Here is a 17,913-nt window from a genome sequence, read left to right on the forward strand (position 1 = left end):
TTCTCTTTTACTGACTAACATATAAACAGATTTTTCATGTTTAACCCTTTATCTTCAAAATCCCATTCCTTTTTCATGGAATGGAATGTACATTTGCAGCTAGTATGTCATTTACTAGATGATTTAGATTGTAATAAAGGTCTGTAACCCATCCAAATTGCAACCAAAAGTGTATTTCAATAGGAAACTTTTTACAGCTACAATAAAATAATCAGCGGCACAGGTATGACATATTTCAGTGTCCATTATTTCTGTTTGGGCTACTTCACAGGGTTAAAGAGACTTGGCTGGAGTAGGTACACCAGACCAAATCCTACTCTAAGTACTGGACCTGCCAGACGGACATGCTGTGCTAATTATTTACACTATGGAATAAATAGTTTATTTTTAGTGGTTGATTGGCTTATACAGTACATATGTGTTCATACACTGACTTGTGGCTTATACAGTATATATGTGTTCATACACTGACTTGTGGCTTATACAGTATATATGTGTTCATACACTGACTTGTGGCTTATACAGTATATATGTGTTCATACACCGACTTGTGGTTTATACAGTACATATGTGTTCATACACTGACTTGTGGCTTATACAGTATATATGTGTTCATACACCGACTTGTGGCTTATACAGTATATATGTGTTCATACACCGACTTGTGGCTTATACAGTATATATGTGTTCATACACCGACTTGTCTAACCAGATCACATTTGGCCAAGTTTTCAGCTATGTAGTCACTATGTATTTCATAAATGTATATTTTAAGATTCAGAAAACACTTGGTATTTAAAAATGTAATAGTCCCCATTGTCTTCTTAATGTCTTTTATAAAGGGTACTGACATTACATTTTCTTAATGTAACTTATTCTGTTCCTGTACATTTTCCCAAGCCATTCGAAAAACTTCACAAATTGACATAGCAAATAGGTCTTGACTGAGACACATGGAATAATAGAAGCAGACCTTGTTTTTCTAATTACATTTGCATCAGGATGCAGCCAGGCACAAAATAATCAGTGGTTTTCTTCTATGTTCAACCTGAACACTTTTTATGGAGGGTGAATTAAATCTTTTCACACAAGTTGACATCTAGTGTGTGTAATTCAAATAATAGTTCTTTGTTCTTTATGTAAAAACCATCTGTAGTATATGTAACCATTATTTTCAACCCTTAAATATATTTAAATACCATTTTATAAAAATGTACGGAGGGTTAGCACTTTTTTTACTCACGCTTTATTATACTATATTATAATATGTGCTGAACTGAAAGAATAGCATATAGAACAATAGGGGTACAAATAATTTGAAAATGGTACTTACAACCCTAAACACCATCTCAGTACTATTGGTGTGACACTAACGTGTGTATTATTGTAGTGTCAGCAAGGGTTTTGATTTTTAATAATTGTTTCTTAATGATGGTTGTTAATATGACATATGTGTTATTTACTAAGTAATGTTTGAAGTATGGAATAGCAAACTTGAGTATTTTACCTGTTGTTGAACTAGATATTCTTGGCTGTTTGAAATTAAATTTAAGTGGATAATCATCCTGTCCAGTCTTCAGGTGATGTTGGCCATATGATGTTGGTAAAGTTTGGTGATCTGTGTGTGATATAACTGTACTGGTGGTGTTCACCAGTCAGGTCATATCAGGAGAATGAATACTAATATACATATTAAGTGTAATAGAATGTTGATAGGATAATTCCACAATGGGTCCACACAAGGGATTAATTTAGCAACATGGGGCACATAGGCCTTTTCTTTAATGCACTATTTTAAAAAATGTGAACATTGACCAGTTTTCTTGGGACACAGCTCTCTTACAATGCACCCCCCAACTGGTTTCAACTTGACCCCTGATATCTAAGTTAAGCAACTACCCCCCTGAAATGTACACTTTGCACAAGAAAGAGATCTACTTGGTACTCTTAGAATTGGTTCAGCTTTTTACAATTGCCACCAAGGAAAGGCTCCCCTTTAGAAAGGGCACCAGTTTGTTACCTTTCCAATTTTGGCTCTCCATTCTGCAAAATGACATTTCATATTGAAGGTCAATTCAACGTTTCATGGAATTTATTTTCTATAAAAAAGAGTTTGGGTAACTATGGTGTAAATTCATTCCGCTCTGTGGTGTGGTTGGGGTATAATAAGGGAGGTGTAACAAAAATGATTGGGTAATTCTGCTAAGAATACTCAAAATCAAATGTCATTGTGTTAATGTGTCAAATGATGCAAATATTCTGTAAAACAGCTTTCAAAATTTTGTTCATCTCTAGTTAACCACCACCCGGTTCCCAACCACTTTACCAACCCCAGTCAATATAGTAATATGTATAATATGTTTTACCATTTGCTTTCCATAATGCTTTCCCATATTGCAGAAATGCCAGCATCATGTTACATCTGCTTATTGTAATGAAAACAGCTGTCAAGGCAGGATAAGAGGAGGTACAGTCATCAAGATGGGAAAATTAGGAGGTAAATCAAAAGAGCACTGTGCTGTAAAGGCCACGGGAGAGAAGGATGAGCAGAAGAACACGATGGTCAATTGTATTGAAAGCAGCAGAGACTTCAAGGAGGATGAGTATGGAGAAGTCGCCATTCCACTTAGCTGTGAGCAGATCTTTGGTCATTTTAGTAAAGGAAGTCTTGGTCTAGTGTAAACGGTAGAATCCCTATTGCAGAGGGTCAAAAAAAGTGAGTGAGAGGAAAGAAAGTGGGTTAGGCATTTCTGTACAAGCCTTTCAAATAACTTGGAAACAAGGGGGAGGAGAGAAACAGGGCGGTAGTTGGAAAAAGAGTATGGTTAATGAACGTTATTTTGAGGCTAGGAGAGATTAGCACACATTTAAGTACAGAAGGGTAATTGCCAGAGGAGATGGACAGGTAAAAAGGTGATCTAGATGTTGCCAATTTTTGGGGTGATGACATGGAGGAGTGGGCAGTGTGTTTGTAGAGCCAAGGTTTGAGTTTCATTCAGATCTAGAGGCCAGATGAGAGAGAATGAAGGAAGGTTGTGTTTGGAGAGTTGGAGCGAGGGCTTGGAGAAGCTGGAGATAAAATCTAGATAGCAGAAAATGATACCCAGGGTTATCTCCACTGGAAGAGACCAAATAATGGCGTAAGTGAGATAGGAGATGAAAGGTAACAGCAACTCACAGGAGACTGTTGTAATAGTGTTTTCAGATACAATGTTCACCGTCTATAAATCTTAACATGCACTTAAAACAAATACAAACTTAGAAAAATATACTTGTGTTGCTGCCATTCCATTTGTCATGTAAGCAATTTCCTTCATGTTCCACTCTTATCAACTCCTGTCTAACTCTCAAATAATATTAGTGTGCAAATTATATTGAACACTAAATTCTAATTACACCACAGAAATTCACAATCCAAGCATGGCTCCAACGTAAATGTTTAGGTAATCACATTGGATAATGACCCAAATCTCCACAACTTTTAATACTTTATCTTGCACATGCCACATTACATTGTCAGAATAAAAGAAACAAATGCACAAGTCACTGCATATCTGAAGATTCTTTAAACAAGCTAGTTTTTAACCTTATGTCAGGGGGTAAATGTATCAAGCTGAGAGTTTTCCGGCGGGTTTGAAAAGTGGAGATGTTGCCTATAGCAACCAATCAGATTCTAGCTGTCATTTTGTAGAATGTAGTAAATAAATGATAGCTAGAATCTGATTGGTTTTTCAAACCCGCTGGAAAACTCTCAGCTTGATACATTTACCCCCAGATGTCTACAAGAATTATGGGTGACAGTATCAATGTATTTGCCAACAAGCATTTAGATTTGCTATATAGAGCAGCTAATATTGTGCTTCCAGGTAAGAAACTACATTTCAGTAAATTACCAAACTTATATTCTTTCCAATGTTCTTTGCAATGATGTAAAGAATATTTTAGTGAGCTTTTAAACCCCTTTATACAAATGATATGGGAGGTGTATGTACATTTCTCTGAAATACAAGAGCAATATCTTGAAACACGAACGTTGAAAGACGAGGAATGAAATGTTCTTTGAGACCATAACTTCAATAGTACCTTTTCTAACCTTGATTTCAGGCACATAGTTTTGAATATGTCAATTGCTGAAGGATATGTGAACAATGCAATCTCTTGATTTTCAGTGTACATAAAAACATGCTTTGAGTTTTTTCCCCATTTTGTGAGTTCATCTAAATATACAGACATTAAAGATATGATGGTACAAAAAATGCTCTGAAGGCAGTTGGATACATCAAATGTCATAATAATTACATTGCTTATTGCATTTTATTGTCTAAATTAAGGGTTCTTAGTTTGTGAATTATTGTGCTTTAATTTTGAACTGATAATATGTTTCATTTTAATTATTATACTCTAATATAATGCATTATACTAAGTGCAAACTAATATTAAAATATAATAATTTACTGACAGGTTGTACACAGTGGGCTTAAAATAGGATCATAAAAAGATTGGAATTCCCCTGCAAGATGGCCATACTTATGGCCAGATTATTAAGCAGCATATTTAGCCCAGAAGGGGAACCCAGAGAAAGATATAAACTGATTGCGTGATGCTTGGTGGCTCAGTGGTTAGCACTTTTGCCTCACAGCACTGTGGTCATGAGTTCAATTCCCAACCGTGGCCTTATCTGTGTGAAGTTTGTATGTTCTCCCCGTGTTTGCGTGTCTTACCTCCGGGTGCTCTGGTTTCCTCCGACACTCCAAAAACATACTAGTAGGTTAATTGGCTGCTAACAAATTGACCCATTTGTGTGTGTATTAGGGAATTTAGATTGTAAGCCCCAATGGGGTAGGGACTGATGTGGGTGAGTTCTCTGTACAGTGCTGCGGGATTAGTGGCGCTATCTAAAATAAATCGAGATGATGATGCTCATGTCCAGTCCTAAGAAATCTGTCAAGCATTTTGATGTTGCTGGAGGTCCCATGCCCTATAAAACCAGTGGGACTGATACTTTGTTGGGCGTATGCAAACTTTTAGTGCCAAATACACATTTCCATACAGCGCATGCGTTCATATGCCGATTTATGAAATGCTTGTAATTTTACTTCAGTAAACCATAGCAACATCTGACAAAAACGTCTAAAAACACTGAAGCAGCAAACTTTGTGAAAACCATACTTGTGTCATTCTCAAATCTTTTGGCCATGACTGTAGTGTACCAATAAAAAGTCTGAAAATCATGTTTATACCTAAAATACAAGTGATTTCCCGGACCCTTGTTTTCTGGTGAATAAAAATTGAATAACTGCGACATCAAGCAGCCTCAAGATTGGACCTACTGCAGGGATGTCGAGTTTATCCAGTTTTGTCTTCTAGCTTATCACAAAGATGGGGTCCTAGAATCATCATTGACTGAACATATTTGCTAAGATATTTATTGGCAGCTAAGTATTTACATTACTTTTCTCTTTATGTTATTAGCAAATAAAGATAAACTTTTTAATCAAATCTTGCAGCCACGAGTCATTAACTCTTTGAACCCATAACCTGGTTGCACCAGGAACAGACAGCTACTTGGTTTTGCCCTGTGCCCAGCTCAGTCTAAGGCAGGGTTTCCCAAACCCAGTCCTCAGGGCTCCCCAACAGTGCAGGTTTTTCGGATCACATGTGACATAATTAGGACCACCTGTGGATCTGTTACAATGTGTCAGTCAGTAATGACTACACCTGTGCTCCAGCAAGGAGATATGGAAAACCTGCACTGTTGGGGAGCCCTGAGGACTGGGTTTGGGAAACCCTGGTCTAAGGGGTAGATTTTTGAAAAAGAAAAGAAGAAGAGATGTCACCCATAGTAACCAATCATATTATAACTATCATTCTAGAAAATGATTACTAGAATCTAATTAGTTGTATGGGCAGTTCCTCAACTTTTCTTTTTTAGTAGACTTCATAAATGTACCCTTAAGTGTTACCTTGATGGTCTAGAATGTTGTGGCTCCATCTGCTGACTTCCTATATATAGTGCGTCAGTCCTCATTGGCAGACTATTGCACTCTTGCCCAGTAATCAAGTTGCTGCTATTTGCTGCTGCATTCTGTTATTTTGTACATGTGTACCTTGTTTTCAACTTCATCTTCTCCTCTATCCTTTATCACTGATCTGCCTTACTGGGTACTGAATGGACTGCCTCTGACCAAATTCTATAGTCTGCCTTTCTTTCCCGCATCTGAACTCTGATTTCTGACCGGTAAACAAGTGCTGAGCATCCTACAGGTATCTTTTGATTGCTAAAATGATTCATTTATTACTTTACACAATGCAAAAATATCACCTATTTTGAAAAGCTTCAATGTGTTAATTTTTTTCATTTAATTTTATAATAGGAGAATTTTTTAAAGGAGCCATATACACTGCTGTCCTTTAAATTGGAATGTGTTCCTAGATATCAACAAATCAACATAGAAGGGAATGCTGGTTAAAGTGAAAAATACATAATTCTATATATGCCGTCAATATTCAATGACTATATATTTGCAGCATTAGGGACCACTCCCATAGAGCATTCAGATGGTAACAAATTCGATCTATTTTAGGAAACAAATAGAAGCCTTAGAGGCAGAGAAATGCGTCAGGTGATGCTATTGTGTACAAGTTTGGTTTACACCCTCGGCTCATCACTGAACAACATTTATATTTGCTTGTGGGAACAACACGTATACAGATATTTCAGTCTTATTGGAACCAAGTGCAGCTTCCTTTTCTTGGACTAAGGTACAGCAAACAATTTATTCTTTGGCAGTAAAGAGAACTTTCCTTATGGCTTTCCTATTTGTTGCCTAAAACTGATCGAATTTGTTACCATCTGTATGTTCTATGGGGTTGGTCCCTAATGCTGCGCATATATAATCATTGAATATTAACTGCATACATAGGATTATCCTTAGCAAAATATCAATTTATCTTGGTTCCATTAAGGAGACAAACATTTAGATCTGTAAAAACACATAGTTTACAATATCAAAATAAATCTGTCTATGAGGATTGATATTAGCAAGTGGCTGAACAATTACAATATGAACATTTCATGAGCATGATTGAGCTGGAGGAAATTTGAGAGTATATATTTGAAATTTATACTTGCCACGTTTAGTGGGATTATTGCATGTGATATTTTATTGCTTAATTTATTTTTAATTTAGAACTAAAATATGATATGTATTTCTCACGTTAAACAGCGCTCCCTTGAATGTTGATATGTTGCTTTCTGATGATCCAGCTGGCACAGTACCCATTGCATGGTGTAGCAGTGGTTGAGTGAAGCCCCCTAATATATCCATTAGCGCCTACTGTTTTGTGTGTTTTTTCTGTTCCCGGATATATCCACATTTTAAAGAGAATTTGGGGTTATTCAAGTGTTCTATTTTACTAATACCTACCAGAAAAAATATCTACTGTGTAAATAAGATTGTGTATATTGCTTGCATGGTTTATGTAATCTTGCTGCAGAGGATGTAGGCAGACTTTTTGTCACCTACTGGAAACAATGTTAAGACGCTGTGATTCTTTCACACATTACATTTTACCAAAGAATTTCCCATTAAAATATAAAATATTCTTTACCAGAAGATACATTGTAACAGCTTTATTTCACAATGCTAAGTGAATAGTTTCAGTTTAATATTTTTTTCCTCTCATACAAAACAAAACAAGGATTGCTGAATAGAAACCTTAACACTGATAAAGTGATTTTCCAGCAGTTTATGTATGCATACAAAGAAATCATCCTGTATACTAATCTCCCCATTTCAGCATTGCGGTCCTAAAAAGATTCACCTTATTTTAGTTGAAATTGAAAATGAGCTTCATAGTCTGCTGATTAACACAGAGCCCAGGCACAGAAGTAGGTGATAACGCTATTAAAAGTATTTATTGACGACAGAATAATATACTTGTAAGATAAACAAGAATGATGAAAATTACCTTTTGTAAAGTAGTAAATGATTCCCCCCCCCTCGTGGAACTGATTGCTTCAGATTTGTTTAAAGTAACATAATTGTACACGGAAAAGGACATATCGGGATTTTCCAAATGAAAACTGTTTCTTACAGCTGTGCAGAGAAAGTAAGAGACGGAATTTTGATTTACTTTACAGTAATGTGTGTGTATCTTTTGTTTTAGTGCAATTTTATTTATGTCAATGATTTATCTACTGGATAGTTGGAGCCGGATAAAAGTTGGTTCTGAGATTCCAAAAATCCATATCCTCAGTCAGTTAATGACTACATTTAACAAATATCTAATAAAAGCAAAATATTGTTTTTTAATTATATAAGCACTGAAAGTCATGGCGGGGGTCATATAGAGTTAGACTTGCAACTGTTTTTATGGCGCAAGATACAGATTTTGGACCTCATTTAGAGTCGGGCGCAAAGTCCGTTTTAGGCGCATCAACCACAAAACCACAATCACGCATGTGCAGCAAGCACCATATACGCCTGCATCTTAGACGCAATTAACACTTGCGACAGCTTTGGCTTACTACGAGGGAAAGGGCGGAACGCGTAATTGTAAAGGCGTAAACTTGGATAATATAGGCACAGGGGGTGTGACCCTGTAAGTAAATCCTGTACACAGATGCAACACATGTCAAAAAAGAGCTAAAACAGTGCGGCAGGACTTAGGTGGCGCAAGTAGTTAGCTACCTCCATGAACGGCAGGGTATTACGAGTGGGATGCAACTGGGATTGCACACCACTCGAAATACCCTATCAAGCTGCGGCGCACTCCCACTCCTCCGTGTGTTAGACGTACATTGCGTCTGACTCTAAATGAGGTCCTTTTTGTACTGCTCATGTGCACCAAAACTGCGAAAATATATAGATTTTTGAATATTGTTGACTTGTGCTTCCTTATGTCTGGAGAGGTGGAACGGGAGGGGGGGGGGCAGGAGCAGTAAAGCATTGGCTAGTTAACACAATTAGCTGTGGACGTGTCTGCAGTTATCCTGTTTAGAAGGCATATATCTTGTGGGTGCTGATGCAACAATATGCAATGATCGTGCTGCATTATTTAGACTTTTCTGATTGGCTGTTTGTGTATTAAACTCTCCAGCTGAAAATACTAAAATCGTGAGCAGTAATATTATATGAAGTCGCAGACAGCTATTTGCATTACTTATTTGAAATTTCCATTTGAACTGCTGCAGGAAATGAGATTTCCTTCTGATTATTAAAGGGGAAAACAACAGATGTTTGTATTTAATTTAGTTTGTATTTGTGTTTTGCATTTGTGTTTGTATTTCATTTACATTTTACATTGAAAGTGCAGCTTTCACATTTATTAACAACTCATATTTTAATGAGCTGCAAGGGTGGAAAATGAAGCAACCTTGAAGGTGCTCACTGCATTGCACACTCTCATGGGCTTTTTTTGCGATACAATAGAGTTTGAACTTATCACTACCTTCAAGCTGGAATTATCATCTACTTTCTATGGAGTACGGTTTTGCTCAAACAAGGTGTGCAAGCTGTACCAAACCAACAGTAAGGTTCAAAAATATTGTACTAATACTATACAAATGTTAACATTAAAATTAACACTTAAAATACAGGCTTGATGCCCCCTTCATATGAAGCGATTTAATATCTTAATGATGGTAGATAACATTAATGAGTATCCTTAAATTTGCACCTTATGCAACAACAAGATTTCTTTTGGCAGTACAAGATAATTTTAATTATACAGTGGTGGAGGAAGTACATTCTGGACCTGAGTCATTAAGGAAAGTAAGTAAGGGAAAATAAGGAGTAAATGTTCTCCGGGACAAACCATGTTACAATGCCAGGGGGGGAAATTAGTTTATTATTTTGCACATAAGTTAAATACTGGCTGTTTTTTCATCTAGCACACAAATACTTGGTAACCTTATTTTTACACTAAAAATTAAAGTTGATCTAGGACATGCCCTACCTCAATTATAAATCTGTGCCCACATTTTACCTCCCCTCCAATGCAACATGGTTTTAACCAGGTGCAAAGTTACTCCATTATTATACTTTTCCTTTATGACTCAGGCCCTCTGCGTCTACCTAATGAGGTGGTGAAGATACTTTCAATGAGACCCATTTTGCTTCTTCATGTTGCACATTTGTGAAAAAGTGCATTTGTAGATGCACATAGAACAACGAAGCAAAAACTTTCAAACACACAAATAACACAAAATAAAGACTGTCCTGCCATCCTCATGATGAATGTAAGATAAATTAATCAGTATTTTAGGAATTTTCTGGGTCCTAGTTGATTGAGTTTAAAATCAAGTATCTTCAATAATATATATATATATATATATATAAAAAGGAAAACCAGATGCCTTATCTGTAAATTTAGGTAGATCATAAGTGTGATGAATTTTGTTCCTTTGCCTCCAAAAGAAGAGTTTCCAATTGATAAAGAGAAATTGAAAAGGGAAAACCTATAGCCTATCTTTCCATGTTAATTTGTGTAAAAATTTGTGTCAAATTTTCCTATCCCAATGGGCAAAAAATTTGAGTCAAAATATTGTAGTACAAAACCAATACTTATATTACTTTTCTATTGTCTTTTTCACAAATGAATTGAATAGTGCAAACAAAAATATATACATATTGTGAACAATATCAGAAAGATTGTTATATTTGGTTGAAGAGTGAATCCTTATATCAATGCTTTGTGATCTTCCCCTCAAAATCCGTTTAATACTGAGAAAGTATAGGAATCTGAGAAACTTTCTTTGAGAAAGTCAGTTTTATACTGGCGAAACGCGTCAGTATTTTCCCACATCCAGCACACTAGGTCTATGAATAGACAAGTGTTACATTCATTATTGATGCGCTTTTACATGTTACACTTTAGAGACCGGAACTGTGTTTAATCTGATCAGGACTGAGCACAACCAGCCAAAACATCAGTGTTGAGTGAGACCCAGAACACGGAGTATTCTTCGACTGTGTGATCAACCAGAAGGGGAAAATTTTCTCCATAACAGCCACTACATGAGACTGGGTGAGACCGCTCCTGAATATAGCTTGAAGTGTTCCCATGTATGCAACCTCTATACAGCTCCAGATGCTGTTGGACTGGATTTGATTCGATTTAACTATAGTGACCACACCAACAGCGAATACACCTACATTTAAAATCCAAAGACACCCCGACATGACAGAAACAGAGACTTACCATTACACAGAGACAGTAAATTCCTGACCCGTTCTGTTTCCGACAGTTGAAAATGACGTAATTTGAAAACGCGACTGGGACATTTTAAGTTTTAAAGCAGCAATAAACGGACTTGGTGTTTAATGGTAAGCTTAACCCTAACCCTAAGCACTAACGCTAACCCTAACCCCTAAACCCCAACTCTAACCTACTACTTAGAAGAAATTATAGTAAGCTGGGTCCGTGCATTGGCGCTGTAACAAAAGTCGCGTTTTGAAGGGACGTCATCTTTATGAGTTGGGAACAGATCGGGTCGGGAATTTACTGTCTCTGTGTAATGATAAGTCGCTGTTTCTGTCATGTCGGGATGTTAGTCTTCGGATTTTAAATGTAGGTGTAGTCACTGTCGTTGTAGTCACTATCGGGAAAATGACTACTGCTAGTTGGACTAAGGACAGTGATTTAAATAAATATGTACACAAATTTGATTTTTTTTATCATACGTGAACTGACCACTCACGTTGTTTTGAGATTTGGATCTCCATCAAGCCAGGGCCATCTTAACAACATTATGGGCCCCCGGGCAAAGCAGTGCACCGGGGCCCCTAGATACAGATATAGATATAGATATATAGAGATAGAGATAGATAGATGTACTTGCTCAGTGACCCTTGAAGGTTTTTTTTGCAGGTTTTTTTCTTTTGCAGGATTATTTATTCTCATTAAGAGCCGTGCCTATGGGGCCCCCTTGCCTGTGGGGCCCCCGGGCAGCTGCCCATCATGCCCAATGGAAAAGATGGCCCTGCATCAAGTGCTATTGAACCATTTGACACAAGTTTGCTGTTGGTTGTGTGGGAATGCAAATTTGCACCTTGTGTATGATTGACAGCTGTTTACCTTGAGTTACCTGGACATTTGGGATTAATGTAATATATGCACTGCTAGATAACATTTGGTTATTTATGTGGAGACAAATCCTTCTATTTGTTTTAGAATTCTATTGTTGTTATTTTTTTTATATCTGTAATAAATGTATGGTGTGATCATATGGATTGTGCTATATTTGTGACAGATATTTACTCTTATTAGCTTCAGTCCCCTGGTGCTCTCTCTGTTTTGTTTTCATTAGGTGGCTTAAACAGAATTATTTATTTAAAAGCAACATTTTAGAAAACATTTTACATTCTGAATTCAAAAACTTTTTTGCTGCGTAACCTCATGTACAGATTCAGCCTCCACAAAACTCTAATATTCTTAGAACACTCAAACACTCAATAATTTTTCATAACTGAGATTAATAACTATACACTGTGTATTACAGTATTTTACAAAAAAACAAGAAAATATTATTCAGGCAATGCTGATGTCTACTCCCAAATAATTTGCAAATTGTATATGGTATATAGTAGGTCAGGTAGTTAAATATCTTAATCAAATTTATTTTTATTATTTCCAACTATTTGCTAATTATGATTGTTACCCCACTGTCAGTCAGCAACAAATATGGCAACATATAAAAATAGTGCACTATAGGAAAGCTTTAATATATGATAATTTGTCTTCAAGATTTTAGTTCGTTAACACATTGACAAATGAACACAATATTAATATTAAGTTTTAAATTTAGGAAGAATTGATGAAATAATATAGATGTGCTCTCATTCCAAATAAAACTAGTAGGTGATGTATGATCTAAAGGAACAAATAAATGAATTGAATAAATGCATAAATGCCAAAAAATTAAGGCAAAGGACTTTTGTATCTGTGAGGGATGATGGACAGTTGACCCATGGAATAAAGAACATCACTAGATTTATTAGCTAATGAACACAAACAAATAATAAGAATCAATTGTTTGTTGTCAGAATACGATTAACCTGTGTAAATAACAACACTGTTAAATTGTAAATAAGCAAAGGCCATGCTCTGCACTGTGACAAAGCGTGACTGTTATCGTCTACGTCTTCATAAACAAAATATAATAAATACATCTCAGGCATCTTTTTGATGCTCTTTGATTTCTGAAGTATATTTATTTTATCTATAGATTTATTTTCGAAACATAAACCAGCTGACCTCCGATCCCTGTTGACAGTTGTGTTTTATTTATTGTCTAGAAACAGACAATGCTTAACACGTGCAGATTTTTATTTATTTATTCTGATATAGTGACTGCGCTGAGCAGCAGATGGTTTTAATGTGTATACATGAATGCAAAGTATACACTTAGGTGAGTTGGTGCCATTGTAATTACAGAGCTTTCCCAGCAAGGTTTACAATAACGCATGCATAGCTGGATATCATAAAGGATTTATACAGAAGTGTTAGAAATGATTTGAGAATTCCATTAAAAGAAAAAACTCTAATCATCCAAAATAACATTCCATTCATTATTAATAAAACTAATCAGTAGTCTGAAATTGCTCACATCAAATATTTATTTATTACTTGGACCAGCTTATAGTGGAAATCATTGCATGCAACAAGACTACATTTAGGCGCCCTGTACGATGACGGTAACGTGGAGTCTGTGCTAGAAGTAACATGTATTAAAAATTGCATTTGATTTAGTAATTTAGTTATTCTCAGATAGAGCTACCAGTCTATCAGTTTATTCATCATCTTATAATAAAAGTGTTTACTACATACTTGCTAACATCTTGGAAGGGATAGCCCACTGCTGTGTCGTGGGGGTGGGGGTGGGGGCATGGTGCGTGAATCACGTGAGTAAACCATGCCCCCACTTCTCAACATGGCAATTTTTCAACCTATAGCAGCAGGGGGCAGGGCCAGGTTGGTGCGGTTCACTGTGAATCGCATCAGTAAGTTCCATTCCCGAACCCACTTCACTAGAGAATTTGGCAGATGAGGGAGGTTGCATTGATCTCTTGGGAGTCCAGGAGAGCTCGTACAAATTCAGGAGTCTCCCAGAGATTCCGGTCGAGTAGGCAACTATGATTAACAGACAATCCTATCCTTATTTTGTCTCCCTTTCACTTAACAAGCACATTTTCTCTTAATAAGGTTATATATAGCATTACTAGACATAAATCTCCATGGCAGGGCACAACATTGGCATATTAAAAGGGAAATATGCATATAAGAAGAGGGTTCTTATATAATTCAATAATAAAAAGGAGGTAAATACAACAAAGTTACTAAGAAACAAAGTTTTACAAAGTAAATTATCTCAAGCATAGGAGCAAACACAGAGCAAACATGCAAAGAGCAGTAACTGCAGGGAGGTAGGACAAGAGGAAACGACCCAATCAGATTCTGATCAGGATGAATAGGACAACTGGGGGGATAGCATCTAGGAATCATCAGGCCCCATGTCTTCTTACCAATCCTGAGGAACCCCTCTGCTCTTCTGAGCATGAGCCCCATTTGGAATTTCATTTCGCCTGTTAAAATGAATTTAGTTCTTAAGAATTATCATAGTGAATCTGAAATAGCTAACGGGGCTTTGCTATGCATGAGTTGGCCATGCGCATGCTCAGAAGAGCAAAGCGAGAGCCTCCGGAACAGATGGACACACATCGCTTGACTTCTCCTCACTGATACGTCCCTGCTGGTCAGTCTAATCAAGTTTTCTATTTACTAAAAAAAATGTCTGGGCTGCCAAAATTATGTTATTCCCAATTGTTGTATGGAAAAGAGAAGTTCCTCACCCAGCATTGCAATCCTGTGGCTTTTGGGAATGGATTTATGATAATGAGATAGGATTTTGTTTAGAAAGGTTTGTGTGGCTCTGAGAAAGTTAAAGATGATGTGATAGTGAGTACAAAGACTTTAGGGTCATACAGCACAGGAGTGGCCATTTTGTAATAACTCTAATTTGGGACAGCCTCAAGATAAGTGATAAGTGATAAAACAATCGTGAATCACTAACACATGCACGCAATAGATCATGTTGGTCTATGTTAAATTTTGATAAATAAATATAAAAAGAAGCTGAGATAAAACTGTGCCTCCTCTAAGTGCAGCTTTACTATTCTAAAATAGGATATACACGTCATATAGAGAATATTTGAACATACTATTACTAGAAGCTTCAAGCGCTCTTAGGGGTATATTTACTAAACTGCGGGTTTAAAAAAGTGGAGATGTTGCCTATAGCACCCAATCAGATTCTAGCTGTAATTTTGTAGAATGCACTCAATAAATGAAAGTTATAATCTGATTTGTTGCTATAGGCAACATCTCCACTTTTCCAAACCCGCAGTTTAGTAAATCTAGCCCTTAGTGTTTTAACATAGGTTGAAAATAGAAAAATAAGGAAAAGTATACTTATATTCCTTGGAGGTCAGATTATTCTTAAATAAAATTCATTCTCCATGTTGGAATCAAATAAAAAACAAATGAAAGAGACAACATAGCATAATACTGTTTGATATGAGAAATAAACAGATATAGATACAAAAGCTGAAAAATAATAAGTAATGTTCCTTGGAGTCTTCTGAAGTGGATTCTTATTAGGCCCCTTTTGGGGGTACACTTACTATAAGGAAAATAAGTCTACACTTTGTAACATCAAGACTCAGATAATCTTCCAAAGGGAACTACTTCTACATATGGATTATTGTTTCTTGTCTCTCTCTCTCCTCTTAGGTATGTACTTACAAGATGGTATAGGGTAAAAGCGTGATATATAAAATCCTTTGTAGTGATGATATCCAAATAGGCATAACAAATTTCTCTTTCACAAATACTTGATACAAAATAGATCTTTTAATACATATAAAATGTAGAACTATAAAAAATTATAAATAAACATAGAAGGGTACAGTAAATTGATGGGACTCCTACCAGATTGTAAAGATGTTAAGCATGGTATAAATCATAGCAAGTCCCAGGAATCGTTGTAATGATTTCCCTTCTTAGCAGGGGGTGTTAGTAATCCAGTTTTTGTATCTCAAATCAAGTCCACAGGCCTAAAATATCCAACGCATTTCAACCTGTATGGTCTTTTTCAAGGATAGGATAAATTATGTCAAGTCCACAGGCCTAAAATATCCAACGCATTTCAACCTGTATGGTCTTTTTCAAGGATAGGATAAATTATGTTGTGTAGTAATGTGAGTCAGACACTCCCAATAGTTGGCAGTGTGTCCTCCCAGTCTTATCATCCAGTGGACCACATCAGCTCCCATAAGGTTTACATTTATTGATAACCTTGACCACTTTGTAAAGTAGAAGAGAGAATATTAAAAGCTTGAGAGAAAGGCTACTGACGGCTCTGAAAGGTTTCTAGGACAGGTAAGTCTGCAAACTAGGGAGCTTGATCATCGAACTGTGAGTTTAATGAGTGGCACAACTGGAGATAATAAAAAAAAAGCCAGGAATATGTAATTCCTTCTGAAGTTTCTGAAATTACAGTTAAAATAACTCAAACCTTTTTAATATCTGAATTATAGGGAGTTTAGGAAGGATTACAGCAATTAATTATAATGGAAAGAATGCTCTCTTTATCCAACACATTGTAAGAGGTGGCACAGTTGAAAAGCCTAGTAATAAAGATGGCTATCAAGGAGGTTTTGTGTAAAACCCCATTCATACTGCACCAAAATCCCAGGTTTTTGCCGGGGCAAGCTCAAACGACCCGGGTCTTGGTGCAGTATGAATGGTACAAGTCAAAAATCCCGGGTCTAAAAACCCGGGTCTTCAACCCGGGATTTATCGAGGGGTAATTCCCGGGTCGGACCCGGGTTGCCTGCACTATGAATGGTGCAACCCTGGTTGCACAGAAAACAAGCTGATTGGCTATCTGCCTGTCTCTGGAGGATGATGTCATCGGTGGGAGCCCGTGGAAGATTCGAGTCGTCGGCCATGATGAAAAGTAATGTGGTAAACAATCACCACCCACTTTTGCATCATCTTTATGCGTCAAAAAACAAGTCACCTTTCAATGACATCACCATTTTTCAGCCAATGAAAACTGCTCTGGTGATGACTCCCACAAATTGCCAGGGCACAGACTTGTGCAGTATGAATGGGGTCAACCCGGGAAATTCCCAGGTCCGAGGTGCAGTATGAATGGTGTTTCTGAGCTGGGACGCTCCAAGTCCCGGCAAAAACCCGGCTTGAAAAACCCGGGATATTGCCTGGGCGGCAGTATGAAAGTGGTATTAGGCAGTAGTTCAGCCTAGATTTCCTATTAAGCGTAGTGTACAGAACAAAGAATCTGTAATTATCATAATGGCAATCTATGTTGGAGGTTTTAATGACATATGCATTAGTAATATAATCTCAAGTATAGTTGACAGATTTAGAAAAAACTCAAATGTCAATAGTAGTATCATTACTATTTTGAGAGACAAGAGACAATACAAGTACTATTACATGGCACTAGTGACATGAAGAGATGAGGTTAGCAGAATGCAAGTAGTGTCACAAGAACAAGTTGTATTACAGAAGGCAAAAAAAAACAAAAACTGAGTAGGGGTAGTTAAAAGCAGGACAGGAAATGAGAGAGGAGGAGGAGACAGGTGGGCCCTGTTTTTGAGAGCTTACATTCTACAGGGGAGTGATGGGAAATATGAAAGAGAGAGTTGAGATGGACAGGGGGTAAGGAGGGCTAGACAGTTGTCTGGTAGGCTGCAGTCATTGGTTGAGCAAAGGTGGCAGATTGGAGTGTGGAGGGAGAGGTTAGACATATGGGGGGGGGGGGGGTAGAGGGGCAAGCAAAGGATTAAATAGGGGATAAGTACCAGATAAGGGGTTAGCAAG

Source organism: Mixophyes fleayi, chromosome 5 (assembly GCF_038048845.1).
Source record: "Mixophyes fleayi isolate aMixFle1 chromosome 5, aMixFle1.hap1, whole genome shotgun sequence".
Classification (NCBI taxonomy): Eukaryota; Metazoa; Chordata; class Amphibia; order Anura; family Limnodynastidae; genus Mixophyes; species Mixophyes fleayi.